Source organism: Anser brachyrhynchus (genome assembly GCF_964034855.1).
Source record: "Anser brachyrhynchus genome assembly, chromosome: 14".
Taxonomy (NCBI): domain Eukaryota; kingdom Metazoa; phylum Chordata; class Aves; order Anseriformes; family Anatidae; genus Anser; species Anser brachyrhynchus.
The window spans coordinates 16,850,000-16,866,331 of NC_137709.1; the positions used below are offsets into that span (position 1 = coordinate 16,850,000).

Consider the following 16,332-nt stretch of genomic DNA (forward strand, 5'->3'; position numbering starts at 1 on the left):
TTGGCTTCAAAATGATACTCATAAAACTTGCACCTTCCTTTACTATACTTGATAAACTAAAACTGTGGCACAATGTAAGGCTGTTACATTAAGGACAAGGGAGCTGAAGTTCACTACGTTATGTTCCAAAACAGATACAAGTGGGACTGAGTCCAGTAGCAAGAATGCACATCCCACGGACACTGATCAACAGAACATTTAGAGTGACCAGTCAACATTTTCCTGCTTTCTTAATGCCTTAACGAATGACTAATTTTCCTGCACAGCAGGGGAAATCAATTATTTTTGTGACTTTTGGTGGGTTTTCTTTTTTACTTTGTATAACATAATATACTAGTACCACACAACTGGACACTGATATTTCCCCATTTGTTTCTTATGTATCATCAACCAAATTTGTGGTGAAACCAATGTTATGCTAAAAACAGCAAACAACTACTAATGGTACAGTTCATCATCACTTTGTCAGAAGAACCATGCCTTTAAATTAAAACAAGCAATGAAGACTTGCAGAGTCTCTCAGTGGTAATACAAACTACCGAAAGGCCCATTGAGCCACCGTATTTTATCTGTAAGATAAAATGTATGAGTCTCAGTCCACCTTATGGAGATTAGCTGACTACCTTAAATATTGAGTCAGGAATCTGGCCTTAACTCCATTTTGAGAGACTGCACAATGTACTGATAAGGCTTCAAACATGGTATCACAGCCCAATGAAGTGATCATGAAAATCAGTGTACTGTGGTAGAATCAAAAGAAAATAGATTCACAAACTTTGAGCTAGAGTGCAAAATACTGGAGAATTTCCTCATATTGTTTATTGGTGATACCAGACATCCTTCAAACAGTCAAAAAAAAGTCTTAGTATGATTACATGCTTTTTTGTTGTGCCTTTTTTTTTTTTAAAGAAAAATTTACTGAAAGGAAGAGTAGAATAATACATACAAAAAAACTTTGTAAAATGAAATGACACTTGCCAACAATGCTCACAAAATTGCTGGCAAAGCTGCTAGGAAAAACAATGTCAATTAAATGAGAACTGTCATTAATGAAGACAGACTGAAAATTCAAAATCAGGCATTAAATATGTTATGGTCTCTCAGTATCATTAAATCACGTTCACTGCATGCATCTACTGACATTTTCAAAGTTAATATTTGGACATCTAACGCCAACAAGAGTAATGTAATCTCAAAGTTTTGAAAAAAATACTATTTGCATTAGTAGTCATGTCGTAACAGCACAGAACAGTATGAAGGAAAATGGTGAAATATTTAAAATATTGAACAGTTTTTGCACTGACTTTGGAGTATTAAAATCATACTTCTGATGCTGCAAAAATGCAAACATTTGATTTTAATTTTTTTAATTTTGTGTTAAGAAAATCTGAAATCTCTCTATTGATTATACAACATAACTATTTGCATTACTGGTAATGGAAACTCCACGATATTACCACAGCAGTAAGGAAGAGTAGGGAGCACTTCTGTAAGAAACCTGAGACTGTATCTTTATTAATCTAATACTTCGAATACACGTGGGAAAAGCTGACTGGCCTTCAGGCCTTTAGTTCCTTCATCCACTCTAAAAATAAAGAGTGCAGTATGAGTAAAACACAGGCCGTGCACAGCTGTTCAGTACAACCTTAACACTAGGGCCCAAGAGAGGTCAGGAGGCCGGGGGGCAGCGGCCTGCAGGGCTGGCATGCTCTGGCCTGGGGCAGGCCGCATCACTGGGCCTTGCCTCAGCACATCTCATTGTGTGACTGCTGAGTAACATCTGCAAATAAAACCAAAAGCCAACCCAGAAACTTTTCCACAGCAATCATTTTGAGGTCCTGTGGCAGTTTATGCAGCCACACAAACAACTGGTCTAGCACAAGTCCAGCAATGGGCAGGCAAAGTCTCTTTGAAGGGCTGCTCACTGGTACCAGCACAGCTGCTGTGGGGCCATAGTGGGAAACAAACTGGATTTAAAAACCCCAGACTTTCCTTTTTGCTACTGAAGACATTTGGTTTTTGTTTCAAATTGTAATAATTTCATTCATCCTGGTTATGGTGCAGCTCAACAAACACTCTCACCTGCACAGTGGGGAGCAGTGTGGACAGATTAGCTGGGCCTTAAGGAGAATTTACCTGTAGTTACCACCTGGTTTTGAGATTCATGCTACTATATTTTACATGTTAACTCTCAGATTTGGAGTTGCTTTTCCTCACCTCAGCGCTGGAATTCAGACTCTCTAAATGTATCTATTGGTTAACAAAATATTCTGCAATGAAGTTGTCAGGATATTTAAGTCAGATATAAATAATTTTAATCCTACTTCATCACTTTAGGACAAAATTAATCTTAAAATGCAGTTCATGCATCTATCTTTTACATAGCATCATCCTCAAAATGTTTCTTTCAGTCATCACATCTTTTAATAACTCTATTTAAAGTCATCTATTTTTCTGTATTCTCCTCACTATCACAGCCGATTTCCATGATTGTGCATGTGCATACATACAGCAGAAGCTTCTTCCCCTTCTAATTACAGTCTGTTCCTCTCCCTAACTAGAAACACGGGGAAGAAAACAAGAACTCTGTGACATCAAGATCACTTACACAGTAATGAACTGTGATGCTACAAACAGTTGATTGTGGCAACCTGGAATGAATCACAGCCAGGGAAGGACGATGAGAACAGAAATGTTTTCTCTTATGCACACATCTTGGTAATTAGCTCAGTGGACAAAAAGTATGCAGCAGCAAACATGATGCTCCTTTAGTTTAAAGGAATTTCAAGAACTGAATTCTGTCTGGAAAAGCACTGAAATAATTCATCATATGTAGTGACCTCTCCTGTGAAGAGAAGCTGAGGGAGCTGGGGTTGTTCAGACTGGAGAAGAGAAGGCTCCAGGGAGACCTTACAGCAGCCTTCTGGTACCTAAGGGGGGCCTACAGGAAAGCTGGGGAGGGACTCTTTGTCAGGGAGTGTAGAGACAGGACAAAGGGTAATGGCTTAAAACAAACAAACAAACAAAAAGGTAGATTAGATATAAGGAAGGAACTCTTTACTATGAGGGTGGTGAACCACTGGCCCAGAGAAGCTGTGCATGCCCGATCCCTGGATGTGCTCAAGGCCTGGAGGCTGGATGGGGCTTTGGGGAGCCTCGTGTGGTAGGAGGTGTCCCTGCCTATGGCAGGGGGCTGGAAATAAATGATCTTTAAGGTCCCTTCCAATCCAAACCACTCTATGATTGTACGATTCTATGATCAACAACAAGGTGACCACCTACACAGATATAATTCAAAATTTATCCCCAAAAATTAGGATCCAAGGAGACTATGGATTTAAAAATATTTGTTATGCAGAACAGTGTGAAATGGTTGCAACATAAATTGGTTGGCTTATAAATTTTAAGCCTGAATGTAAAGACTGAATCATAACGTGATGTAAATCATTCAAACCCCAAGAACATTACAGGCTGATTTACACCAGCTGAAAGTCTACCTCCAAGTATTAAATTAGTCTTTGCACAGAGTAATCTCACAACAGCAACAAGCTCACAGAGATATGACAACCAAGTCAAAGTTAAAACAAACCAAGAAAAATGCAGGCACTTTCAGAAGCTGTTAAATAGTGTTCACAAGAGAAGAGGCAATGGACAATGTCTTTCTTCCCTCCACTGTCATTCACCTTGCAGCAACTAACACTCAACCAGTATAAAACACAAAGGCAACAAAATCCATCTATTTTTCAGTGATCCTCCAGTGCTCTCAGTAAGTGTCCGAAGGACATCTCCCACTGCCAGCTCAGGTCCACCCATTCCAGCGAGATCACTTTGCTTTACATTTGGTTACAAAGCTTATGTATGAAGAGCTCCAGAAGCACACCGGGGAAGGCTTCATCTCAGCCTCCTGGCAAACACTTCGCTTAACATAACCAAACAGTATCTACTGCAAGGTACAGAGAAATTCCAGGCTTGATTTTAGGCAGATATGCAAACCTCAAATGAACACAGGTACTCTTCGTATAAAACATTTGTCTAATTGCTAAATCCAGTGAGAAACCACTCTTTCCATTATTTGAATCAGTTTTACATCTAATTTGACTCCACAACTAAAAGGAGTTCAATCAAAATCGGAATTGTGAGGTATAAACTAGGCTATAAACTATAAAAAAGTCAAAAAAAAAGGGAACTGAGGAAGTAAATAAGAGAGCAAAAAGTAGATGAAAGAAAGAAACCAAACAGAGATAGCTATTTCTCTAATGTTTTTCTTGCCACTTAGTCTTCCCACATTTCTGATTTGTTTATTTAGACAGCTTTACATCCTTCTTCTAGCTCTGCCTAAATACAAGAACAGATGCAATTGCTTTGTATGGCAATGAAAAAAAACTATTTCTAACAGTGAATCTTCCAGTTTTGCTTGCTTGTTTATTTCATTTCTTTTTGTTTCTTTAGGTCTTTGTTTTGTTGTTGAACAGGACAGCCACTCACTCCTCAGATTTAGCTCAAGATATTCAAGTAGGCTCTGTTGTTTAGAGCAACCTTAGGTGAACTTCAAAACAGAGGTACAGCAGCTGTCGCAACATCACATTCCCCCTGAGTAACAGCAGTTGAAGGTCTGGAGTCCATTTATTTTGCTGCCTTTAGTGATTCCTGTTCTCAGCATCTCCCCACCCCCAAAAAAAACAACCACCCAGGACTAAAAATCTCAGAAGATATAAACCATGTCAACAGCCCTGCTTCTATTAGACATCTGCTACTGCTCTTTATATTCACCAAACAGCCTGTCAGACTATTTATCTTTACACATTATTTTCAAAGACATGCCCAGGTTTTAGTTTAGATTGTGACTGGCTTTAGACATAGCACGTAACCCTAGGGAATTACACTAACAATATTGCCATACTTAAAATTTCATGTGAGACCAGTGTGACTACATTTATTTTTAAAAGCAAGTGCTTTCAGCCATAAGTATTGCTTTCTATATTTCTATAAGCATCTACCAGAGGTTTAGAAATACAAGAAAGAAAAGCAGAAAGGAAACATGAAGAGGCCCCTTGCACTGTCAGAAAAATGTAGGTTTCACACCTAATAATGAAATATGAACGTACACAAAGGTACACGTTGTATATATGTGTATGCACACATTGTTTCTCTAATACAGCTCGCATGTTAACTTTATGGGACACTTTTTCTAACTGCTCCAGAAGCACAGCCCAGTGAGCTGCCAGGTGCTTTCAGAGCCTCTCCTAAACTACAGCTAGGAGAAATTTCAATGTCTCAATCCATGGACCAGACTATTTTAACGAACACAGGAAGATTAAGCTATGGCACGACACCAATATCCCATTCCTTTTGAAGACTGTTATGTTTTAGGGACACATAACAAAGGACATGTGCTCGTGTAAAGTGAGAGAGGGACTGGGACAACATTCTAGGAAGGAGTTCTGCAAGGAAGCATTGTGAAAGAGAACAGAAGATGCTGCACTGGTGGAGAGAAATAAACTGCCACCGTTTCTTCTATTAGCATCCTCTAGGCAGAGTTCCAAGGCAATGACTGTTGGCCCTGTCACAGGGCATGGGAAGAGCACAGTACTTACCTGCAGGTACCAAAATACCAGAGCAGCCCTGGTGCCTTCAGAGTTGTCAGCCTGTGCTAGTCAGTAAGAGATGGACTTCACCAGGTAGTTAGGAGGAGAAAGAAAACAATCGTCCCGCCTTTACTGTGCTTCATTTGGGTGGGTAGCGCTTGTGCTAGCTTTAGCATTAAGATCATTACTGATAATTGAGCCACTGCAAAGTCAGCAACATCACAAACTAAACCAGGTACAGTACATTCAAAAACTATGGTGGTAATGCTATGAACTTAAAGTGACTAAAAGTCAGCTTCCCCCCCCCCCCCCCCCCCAAATACAAAAGTTGGTGTTATGGAAAATTAGAGATTTAGAAACACTTTTACAGTTAGGAATAATATATGGAATCCTCTTAGAATGTGGCTCACTGCATATTTTCTAGGGACCCTTAGCTGTTTGAAAAAAGAAATCAAGTATTGGATAATGGATGCCACACATCACAGCTACAATCCTGACATCGTGAATCAAAGTCTTGTTTCAGATAACAGCATTGTTTATGTGTACGCTGTTCACATGACTTCAGAAGATAAATGAAAAACTGCTTATAGAACAACTCTATGAAGGATCTCTGGATTGTGATAGGTAAAGAACAAGGGAATGTGACCTGATCCCACTTTGTTGCAGTGAGATTGCAGCTGTGAGCAGTTTTGAACAATTGACCTGTAATCATGGTTATTTCTTTCAGGTGAGAAAATGACAGCGCAGCTAAGAGAAAGCTAAGAAATTATCACATTCTATTTGTATTAATACAGTCACAACTCCCACTGATTAGCTTTGACCAGAGTTGACTTAGCAGCACAAAGTATTAAAATTCTCACTCAACCTTGCCTTCAATGATCTTTTAGTTTTACTTAGTAACCTTGCTTTTCAAAGGCTGTGGCCTATTTGGAAATATTTGTTTGCCTATCTGGAGATGATATGAACACGCCACGGTATACTCAAGCTACAAAAATGCGTCTAGTAACACAATACAAGCACAATACATTTGACCCCACACAGTCATACACTATAACCAAACAATACCATTTTAGCTAAACTAGTTGAGGATCTCAAGAGAAGAATCCAAGCACCACAGCCTTTTAATTTTATTTCTTAGCAAAGACTGTACCTAGAATTCATAATTACTTACTGTTTCAGACCATCAAACCTATATTTGGTGTTTTGTTTTATGTTGGGTCATGTTCTCTCAAGGCATTCAGTTTTATTTACAGAAGTCTTACCACTCGCATTTCTTACTTGTGGCATCACCAGCCTTAAAGATGAGGCAATCACTGCAACTGACAGAGCGATGCAACCAAATTTTAAATGTTAAAAAGGTTCCTCTAATGGTTTCTAAAATAATAGTGGAAGGCAGAAGATCTCTTCAGAGATAATATATGGTATTTACAGTAAGAAGGCATTTACATTCATTATCTAACATAATAGGAAATAGTATTTATAGAGAAAAAGAAAAAAAAATAGTATTATGTACATCACATACAGACACTAGTTAAGCTTAACTGCATCCTTGATGTATGTATCAGTATTCTCCATCTCATAGATTGCGAAATTGGCATAATTCCAGCAAGTGTTATGAAAATTAAAGAATTCAAACAAAGCTTCCTCATCTGAATGGTTACTGAACAGCAAGTAATTGAGGCAGGGTGAAAGCAAGCGTTTGTTTCAATTTTAATGAACATATACTTTGATCAAAATACTGTAAGAACTCAGCGCTTTCTGAAAAATTTGAGTGAATCAGGGCCTCAATACCTATTTCTTATGCACTATTAGAATACAGTGATATGTGGATTTATAGTTGAATCGCTGCTTTAAAAAAAACACTTTTGTTTGTATGCATATAGATACATATACATATATAATACCAATAAGACCATACAGGGACGGTGTTCTGAAATGGACAAGCAGTACAAAAGCCAAAAAATAAAAATTAAAAAAACAAGAAAAAGAAAACCAACAAAAGAGAATGGAACTCTGAACATGTACTTATCCATTTTACAGGAAACGCATCAAAATTCAGATCACACAAAGTTTAAAAGTGTAACATGATACCTGTATACGTACCACTTGTAAGAAGGTTATTATTTGTTCTGTGTTCCTATCCTAGGTGATCAGATGGTTGTCTGCTACAATACAACCCGTCAGGGTATAAGCTCCATTGTAACCAGTAAAATAACAGTTTGCAGCCAACTTATGAAAAAAAAAAAAAAGGAATTAATTTATATCAGACTCCCAACTGTGATTAGAATGTCAGTTACAGCTGCTGCCTTGTTATAACACCCCCACACTCCTTAGCTCACAAGGACAAATTCAATGAGAGAAATGCCCTGCATTCATTGTGTAATTATCAATCTCACACACCTTGGAAACGGAGTACAGCTCCAACATGTGTATGACTAAAAACATTATTGTAAGATTATGGTCTGGAACAATAAAACAATTTCCTATTGTAGCTAATAGGCTATCATAACTGGAAACAATTATCATATAAAACCTTTACTTTATCTTGACTTTTGTAGAAAGATTTATCAGTGGAAAAAATGATATGATTCAGATAAGTTGAAAAAAAAGCAAAAAGGAGTCAAATGCTGGAAGAGGAGGGCCAAGAACCTGCTTGTGAATTGGCAGGCTGCCGGAAGCACCTCTGGTGGGGAATACGCAACTTTAATCTTTATTATGGAATGATCACAAATGGACTGTTTCAGAATACCATCTGTTCTCACTGAAGCATTGGATCAGCAGGCTGCACGCTTCAGTCTGTCCTTCACCTTGCTATCGGGATTTTCAGCACAGCTTCCATTTTGGGAAGGGAGGGTGTCGCTCAGTGGAATGCTGGTGGAAGATCTAGTAGCTTTTTTTTTTTTTTTAACTTCCTATTCTTGTGGTGTCTTTATTTCGACTTTCTGTATTTCTCTGATGTAAGCTCCAGCTAAAATGCTTATTGCAAAAGAGCATTTGCTTCTGATTCCTATTTTCCCTTTGCAAAAAAGTGTTGCTACCAGCAGCAGTGTCCAGATGAGCTCTTACCAGGCCAGTGTTCTTCCCAGCAAGCCTTCTGGCATATCTCACTGTTTAGATGTCTGTCTCTGTATCTGCATAGCATGTGTATGAACAGATATGAATTTACCATTTATTCCAGATGTTAACGTATAAAACACGATAAGGAAATTGTTGGCATAAATAGAATGCAAAAGGATTTGACTGACTTCAGCACTATCCATCGCTGTGTAGAGGGCACTGTGCTGCACAGCTGGCTAAGCCACTGCAAAGCCATTAGCCTACCAGCAATTAATTGATGATCCTTTTTCTCATCTGGCTAGATATGCAATATTGCAACTGGACATGTTCATGGGTTATCAGCACTCCCAGGAGGGGGCAAACAGATGAAGCAGGAACAAATCTTTTTTATTGAGACAAAGATTCAGAAAATCTTTCAGCAATTAAAAAATTGTAGAAAGGAGAGAAGATCTGTCAGCAAAGTAGAACATAAAGACACCAAGAAATGGAGAGGATGTAATGGTTAGTATAATTTGGCTAACCTGTAATTTTCTCCTCTGAACACAACCAGTGGCAGTTTGGCATGCATGTACCATGATGGGGCCTGTGACCATATGGGCTAAATGTTGTCTGCAAGTTACTAACTAGATGGAGACAGACTGGCCTCTAAAATTTGGTCTTTGGATAAATATATGTTAACGGCATGTGTTGCAAGTCCTAACCAATGCTTTTGCAAAGATAAATCATTTCAAGTTTTGTAAATATTTTATCTCAGTGCGAAGAATGATTTCTCAGCAGAAGAGAAAACAGCAGAAAATGAAGCATACTATACCTACACAAGCTGCCATCTTTCAGAACTGGGTACCCAAACACACCAGAAAAGTATTTTGAGAAACTCAGCATTACCGAAGTATTTAGCCAGCAATAGGATGTTCTCCCCATGCAGCAAGAAGCTCCCTTGTGGCAACAAGCTACACTGTAGGAAGGAATATAAGGGATTTGGGAAATACTTTCTGAGAGTCACTATTAAACCAGCAAGAACCTGAGAAACACAAAGTGGCTTAACCCAAAATATATTTGTGGAAAGACTAGAGAAGTTCAGTACATATTCCATTTTCACTTCTTCCACTGCAAGCTTTGCAGCATAAAAATATCTTGGTTGTGTTAGAATCTAGTCTTCCTGACTTTGATCCCCAGAAATGTTAAGAAAGCTTTGGTTTTGGAGAATAATACCAATGTGAAAATCTATCAGCTGATAAATCCTCTTACATATCAAAAGAAACAAGATCTGGCTATACAAACTAACATGCGGTTTTCTGAGAAGCTTTCATATTGGAGGGAGGAGAGGGAAAAAGAACGTAAACAAAGGCAAGATATTTTTGCACCAAATTTTCAGCATTTGAAGAATGAAGAACACAAAACTACTAGTTATTTCTTAAAATCTTAATTAAGCTCAAATCGCCTACTACGGCATTCCTGTAACAAACAGGAAGTTTTTTTAAAAAATCATGACCAGTTTAAATAAAAAAATAAAAAATAAAAATGCAGAGTCGGTTTTGCTGCCTCTGAAGTGAATATTTCTTTCTTTCTCTTTTGAGTAAGAAGAATAAGCCTTGCCTTTAGCCATGAAAAAGTAGGTAATTTTTTAAATAAATCATCTTCTTGATAAAATGAATAAATGTGAACGTTCTCTGTTATGTTTCCATAGTTTTGCAATTTTATTGAAGATTCAGGGATCACTACCCTATCAGGGGATGGAAGAAAGGATGTTTTTCTGTTCCCTCTCTCCCTCTCTTATCACTCCCCCCACTTCCTCTCCTCTTCTCCCCCAAATCAACATCACAGTAAAGGAAATTGGAAATCATTTCAGGACTGGATTATTGATCTGGTTGATAGGCAGAATTAGAGCCTACTTTCACATTTCTTAAATGCAAAAATCTTTAGAAAAATCATTCTCAACAGAATCACATTTTTATTTTTTTCCTTGTGACCTCAAAATCCAGTATTTGTCTGCACAAAAACCAATGTACTATTGTCAACATGCATACTTACTGCTGAGTGTGTAATTAAATTATTCTGACAGCATTTCTACCACTTTCTCTTACTAAGTGAGCTTGTTGTATTCATTAAGACAAACTTTGGAATAAATAACATGCCAACAAAATCCTAATTTGCAAAGGCTATAAGAAATTACTTTAGTCTCTTACTAATGTGATTACGAAGGATGATGTTCTAAGTACATTTTTTCCTCAAAGAGAATTTTAAAGCAGATTCTTGTTTAAAGCTGGGAGTACTCTTCTGAAGCTGTCCTTGTGCTATGCATACAATGACAAACAGAAGAAGGCCTGGGAGGGAGGTGAAAGTATTAAGTACTGGGAGTGAAAAAAGATTTTAATAGATTTAAAAAAAAAAGAAAAGTCTATAATTTACAGTATATATTAAAGGATGAAAATCAAACAATAAAGAAGATTCAACAGACTGTTCTTTTACAACTAAAAGAAACATGTAAATCTTATTTCTCATTGGCTGAACCATTCAGAGTCCATCTTCATTTAGTACACGGTCCGCAAGATTAGAGGAAAAATCTTGGTTTAAGTGGCCAAGTTTGTCGGAGCTTTAGTCAGTCAGGTCTGTCAAGTCTGTCACTGACTTCAGTGATTTACGTAACATCTGACTGAAAATTTTTCTTCATTACCACATCAATTCACCTGCTCCAGGTTCTGGGGAAGGCAACTACTCTCATGTCATCCACCCAGCTCCCTCAGAGCTCAGCGGTGGGGCTCGGTATTGCTGAAGATGAACCACGGCACTGTTCCAGCAAGAAATGTGGTGGCTTCCAAAGGACTGCACAAATGCAGTGTGTGCAGCGATCTTCATGGCAGCAGGACTGATCCATACTAGTCCCTGAACTGAATGAGCAGTTTGTACAAAACATGCCTGAATTTGGAGTCTTTTTGTAACACCGCTCTCAACTATAAATTTCTCCCTGTGATTGCAACATTGGCTGGATTCATATTACGTTACCTTGTTTGGGGGATTAAATTGCTATAAGGCAATTGAGAGAATTCAGGATAAAATGTGATTTAGACATAGACAATTTCTAAAGAAATCTCATGAGATTATCAGATCTCATTGAGCATCAATGCTGATGGACCAAAGGAAACTGAGCTGTGCCATACGGAATATGATTTGGAGCAGTTTGCAGCACTAGTATGTTGAAACTTTTAGGAACTGTAGTGGGAGAAAAAGCCAACTGCCGACACACTAACATGCTAGGAGGTGAGCTAGGATGGGAAGCTAACGTATGAATTAAAGACTGTGCTTTCTAATACAATAACATACAAGTGTCCTACAATATAGAAAGCAACCTGCCTTGCTATCAGAAAGTGCCCTTGGTTTAAGAAGCAGCTGTTATGCCTAAACTTAGGGAAAGGACCTTCTTGAATGTGATAATGACATTTTAAGGTCTTGCAATCATTAAATAAAGAAATATTAATAAAAGAAAGCTTTCTGAAATTAGATGATGCTAGATTATTTTTTAATCTAGCTTAGCCCCTTTATCCTCTTCATGCACAGCTGTACAAATGCTTGTAGTAGCAGAGAGCAAAAAAACTGAAATGAAATGCCAGCTTGGAAAACAGGAGAAGGACAGAAACTACTTTACTGAGTAGCAGTGCTGAAACTGTGACCTAAAACTCTTTATTAAAACCATCAAGTCCTTTTCATCTTGTGCAACATATCTGAAATCAGCCAGAGGTAATGCTGACTATCCTTGAATTCATCCTGTGTTATGCTTATGGAAGCTTAATTAAATTAACTGTTTAGGGTGCACATGCTCATAACAACTTACTGTACTCTTTGTTTAAAAAGAAAGGAATCATTTTGCTTTGGAGATACATGCTTTAATCAGCTGCACAAGTGATCTCTAGAATAAAGGAATTTTAGCAGATTATTGACTATAGTTATTTAAGTCAGCTCTGTAGTTTAAAATTCCAAGAGCATTCACCAATGCCCTTAAATTAACCACATGGGTCACCACTGTATGTGTTACAGTGCACATTCCCATTTCTCTGAATGCCTCTGCACCTCCATCCCATAAGGGACAGATAACTTTTCACCTCCATCACTATAATACATATGCATTACCATAGTATCAAGCCCAAAACCAAGATTTGTTAAATATGCTTTCTTTTAAAATTATTCAAACTCTTTCTCACCCAATTTAATCATTGTGTTCTCCTTCTCAGTGCATAAATATGACCTCCCAGCTTTTACTAGCTTGGAAATAATATGGGACAAACTTCAAAGTAATTAGTTGGGGAGTTAACTTTTTTTTTTTTCTTTTTCCATCAGGAATGATTATGAAAAAAAAAATCCCCCTGCCAGCAGTGCTTCCATACCAGTATATTCACTTGCTCATGGATCTTTCAATTCTGCAGGGCAAAGGTTTCCACAAAACTGTACAGTACACTTATTCCAAACATTGTACATTTCAAGTGAGTACACATCTACAGTCTCTTTGCACTATTCACTGTAACATATGCTAACTATTCTGCTCATAGGCTAGCAATAAAGGTACGTATCTCCAAAGAAGCCTGCAGCTTGCTAAAACATGTTTGCATGTGACACATAGATACTTACTTCTCAAACCCACTTAACAAGAAATTCCTTGCTCAAAAATTACATACAGTGAAATTTATGTATGTACAATGTAATTTAATAAAAGATCTCAAACTGGTAAAACAGAGGGAAGGCTGCTGAATGTCCCTCTCTTTCCTGATGGTTTGCAGGGAGCCTAACACAGAGCACCAAATGAACATGCAACCTTCTGGACTATGCTAGAATTGCTTTCTGAACATGAGCTCTGGTCTCTGCCACTTGAATATCAATACTAAGACAAATTGTTTTAACCAGTTAAAATAATCTAAGCTTTAATCAACGAGTGCTGAAGGACAGTTAGTTTCTTTGCTTATCCTCTACATTATTTCAGACAGTTTGGAATCAAGTGCTTAATATGAAACAATTCATTCTTTTAAACTTGTCATGCAAGAGGTATTCCAAGGGCCTTATTATCTGAAATTACAGGCTGCGGTATTGATGAGGTAAAGGCCTTTACTCAGCCCCATGGAATTACAGAGGACAGACATTGAAGACCCATCAAGGGAAGCTTTGCCTAACCCTGTTTTGAATTACATAAAATACCCGCTGCTGCAAAACAGCTCTCAAGACTTCTTAACTTGTCAGTTTTGCTTATCCATTCACACAGCAGATGCCACTGGTTTCCATTAGGACTGGGTAGTGTATCCTGTCACTAGACAGCAATTCCTCTGGTTGATTATAAACGAATGGTGCTGATGGGCTCTGAAGGAAGTTTCATTAGTCCTGTCCATACCAGAGGAAACTTTAATTCTTTTTGAAAAGTGTTTTCTAACATAGCTGAACTGTGTTAGCAAAACAAATTAGCTTTTCCTGGGTACTCCACTAACTGCTTTCAGGGGAACGTTCTCTTCCCGATGAAGTCAAAACCAAAGCCCTATTGCATTTCAGGGATCGAGATTTAACTCTAAGTATTTCCGACAGTGTTGTCAAGGAGAAGCATCTGAGAAATGTGTTTCACTCCACAACACCCACTCTGACACCTAAGAGAGTGAACATACCTCTTGATGTATTTGCTGGGTAGGTGCCAATATATCAGAGGTGCATAAACTTGGTCTCAAACTTCATTCTTAACATAAATCATTTGTATACTGCAGCATAAATTCAATCTTAAGAGCAGTGGTGGCTTTTTATTTCTCTGTCACTGATGCTGAAGTTTGGAAGCAGTGAGAAACAGGGAAATATTGTGAATACAAGATTTTGAACTATATTGAATAATTAGGCAATGAGCTTATTCTTTACATTTCCCTGGTTTGATAGGACTATTTCCAGTGCAGGTACCTCATGGAATGCCTCAAGAGTGACTCAAAAGGATAATATCACAGAGGAACAAACACAGAGGAATCTTCAACATTTTTTTCCAATCCGACCATCAATTTGAGTGTAGTGATAACACGGTGGAAATGGTTATGTGTAGCTGACTTTCAGGGATGTATTTGTATAAGGAACATGTAAATCAGGGTTTATATTTTACAAAACAGAATTAAAAAAAATAAAATACAATTAATTTAGATAAATTATATAATAATTGACTTTTGATATAATCATTGCAATAGAATGTTGTGTTTTATGAGATCATCTTTACAGGTTATACAGATGATCATAAAAATCTCATTCAGAACTACTTGCTTATTGGCTATTCCAGAAAATATGGAGGACATCTAGCTCACAAAATATTTTTTGGAGGATGGAGATAATTTAGAGAGAGCCAGAGAGACAGTGCATCAACACTACTTTCTTCCAAAATGTAGAAATTCTGCAAGACAAAAGCATTCTTGCTGTTGTTCCTGAAAGACAGGAGAGTCTGTATTTATCTCCATTTTAGTATGACTAAGGGCTATTACTGGACAATTACATTTTCCATAATTCAAAAAACACCAGTTTCTTCTAAGACCTTTTTTTGTTGCAAGTACAATGACAAAGTACCAGTGTCAAAAATTTACAGTGTATTCAATTAATACAAAAGCAAGCAACCAGACAAAGATGGAGATATTATGTTCTGTATATGTGCCTGTCTAAATATATGCTACACAACAGCAACGTGAAGTTCTTTCAAATCCAAACAACATGTTTACTAAAACATAAATGTATGAAGCAGTATGCTGATCTTACGAGGATGATTCAGAAAATCCCTTATTGGTAATAAACAATTTATGTGTCCATGAAGTGTCCATGAAATAAACAGAAGACACAAATCCATGGCAAATTTTAAGACCAAGAAACAACCAAAACTCAGAATTCAGACTCTTAAAATAAATAATAAACCTCCCATTTCCTTTGGCAGGACTGAGACATCTGTCTAAAGACTCATTTCTAGATCATCTCTGTTCACTGAGATAAAAGGCTGTATGACAGGTATGGTACCATGTCATCTCAGTTTAAGAAGAAAAGAAAAAATGAAAAGACTGAATGGGACATCGCCTAAAAACTTTAAGGCCATCTGTGATTTCTCAGTAGCATGAAGTGGAATGCAAATATTCCTCCCAAAAGAATAAAGATAACTAAATCAGTTGCACAACTGCACAACTCAAAGCCCTCTAAGATACTGCTATTTCAACGTGAACACTTTCTGAAAGGGGATGAAAGAAAAAGTTGGTTAACTCATTCTGTTCATTTTGCGGATTCACATTTTCCTAGTCAAGCCCGAGCTCAAACATGAGGTTCCCAGCGCTGTGAAAAGATGAGAATTTTCACAGTAAGAAAGGTACAGTTGACAGAAAGAAGGAAGTCTCATTACACAGCCTGTTCTGGGAGGTTTTCCAATCCAAGTTTTGGAAATGAAAGACATGTACATAATGATTTATTTCAGAACTTGTGGTTAGTCACCATAACAAACGTAAGAACATTTGTAAACTACCTGTCTGCAGAAAATATCATCCTAAGACGTGCTTGGAAAAGTATTGACCTGCTACCTCTTCTATTTGACAAGGCTAACAGATAGAAAGAATGGAAATGAGCTTTAATGACTGTTTCAGAACTAGGAAGGTAGTAATGAGTATGGCATTGTTATGATCATGAGAATTTTGGTAAGTATATATACTCCTATTGGAAGCAT

General features: G+C 37.6%; 1 protein-coding gene across 31 annotated transcripts in view; it reads right to left on the minus strand.

The window, feature by feature from the left end:
* The window catches only part of TENM2 (teneurin transmembrane protein 2), a 1,469,731-nt gene that overhangs the window by 839,225 nt on the left and 614,174 nt on the right, over positions 1-16,332 (minus strand). Inside the window, exon 1 of one of the 31 annotated variants that reach the window (XM_080555526.1) lies at positions 7,689-7,805. The exons of the other annotated variants lie outside the window; for them this stretch is intronic. The gene's annotated coding sequence lies outside the window, so the exon portion shown is untranslated. Of the gene's footprint in view, positions 1-7,688; positions 7,806-16,332 lie in introns of those variants that run through there. 31 annotated transcript variants of the gene reach the window in all.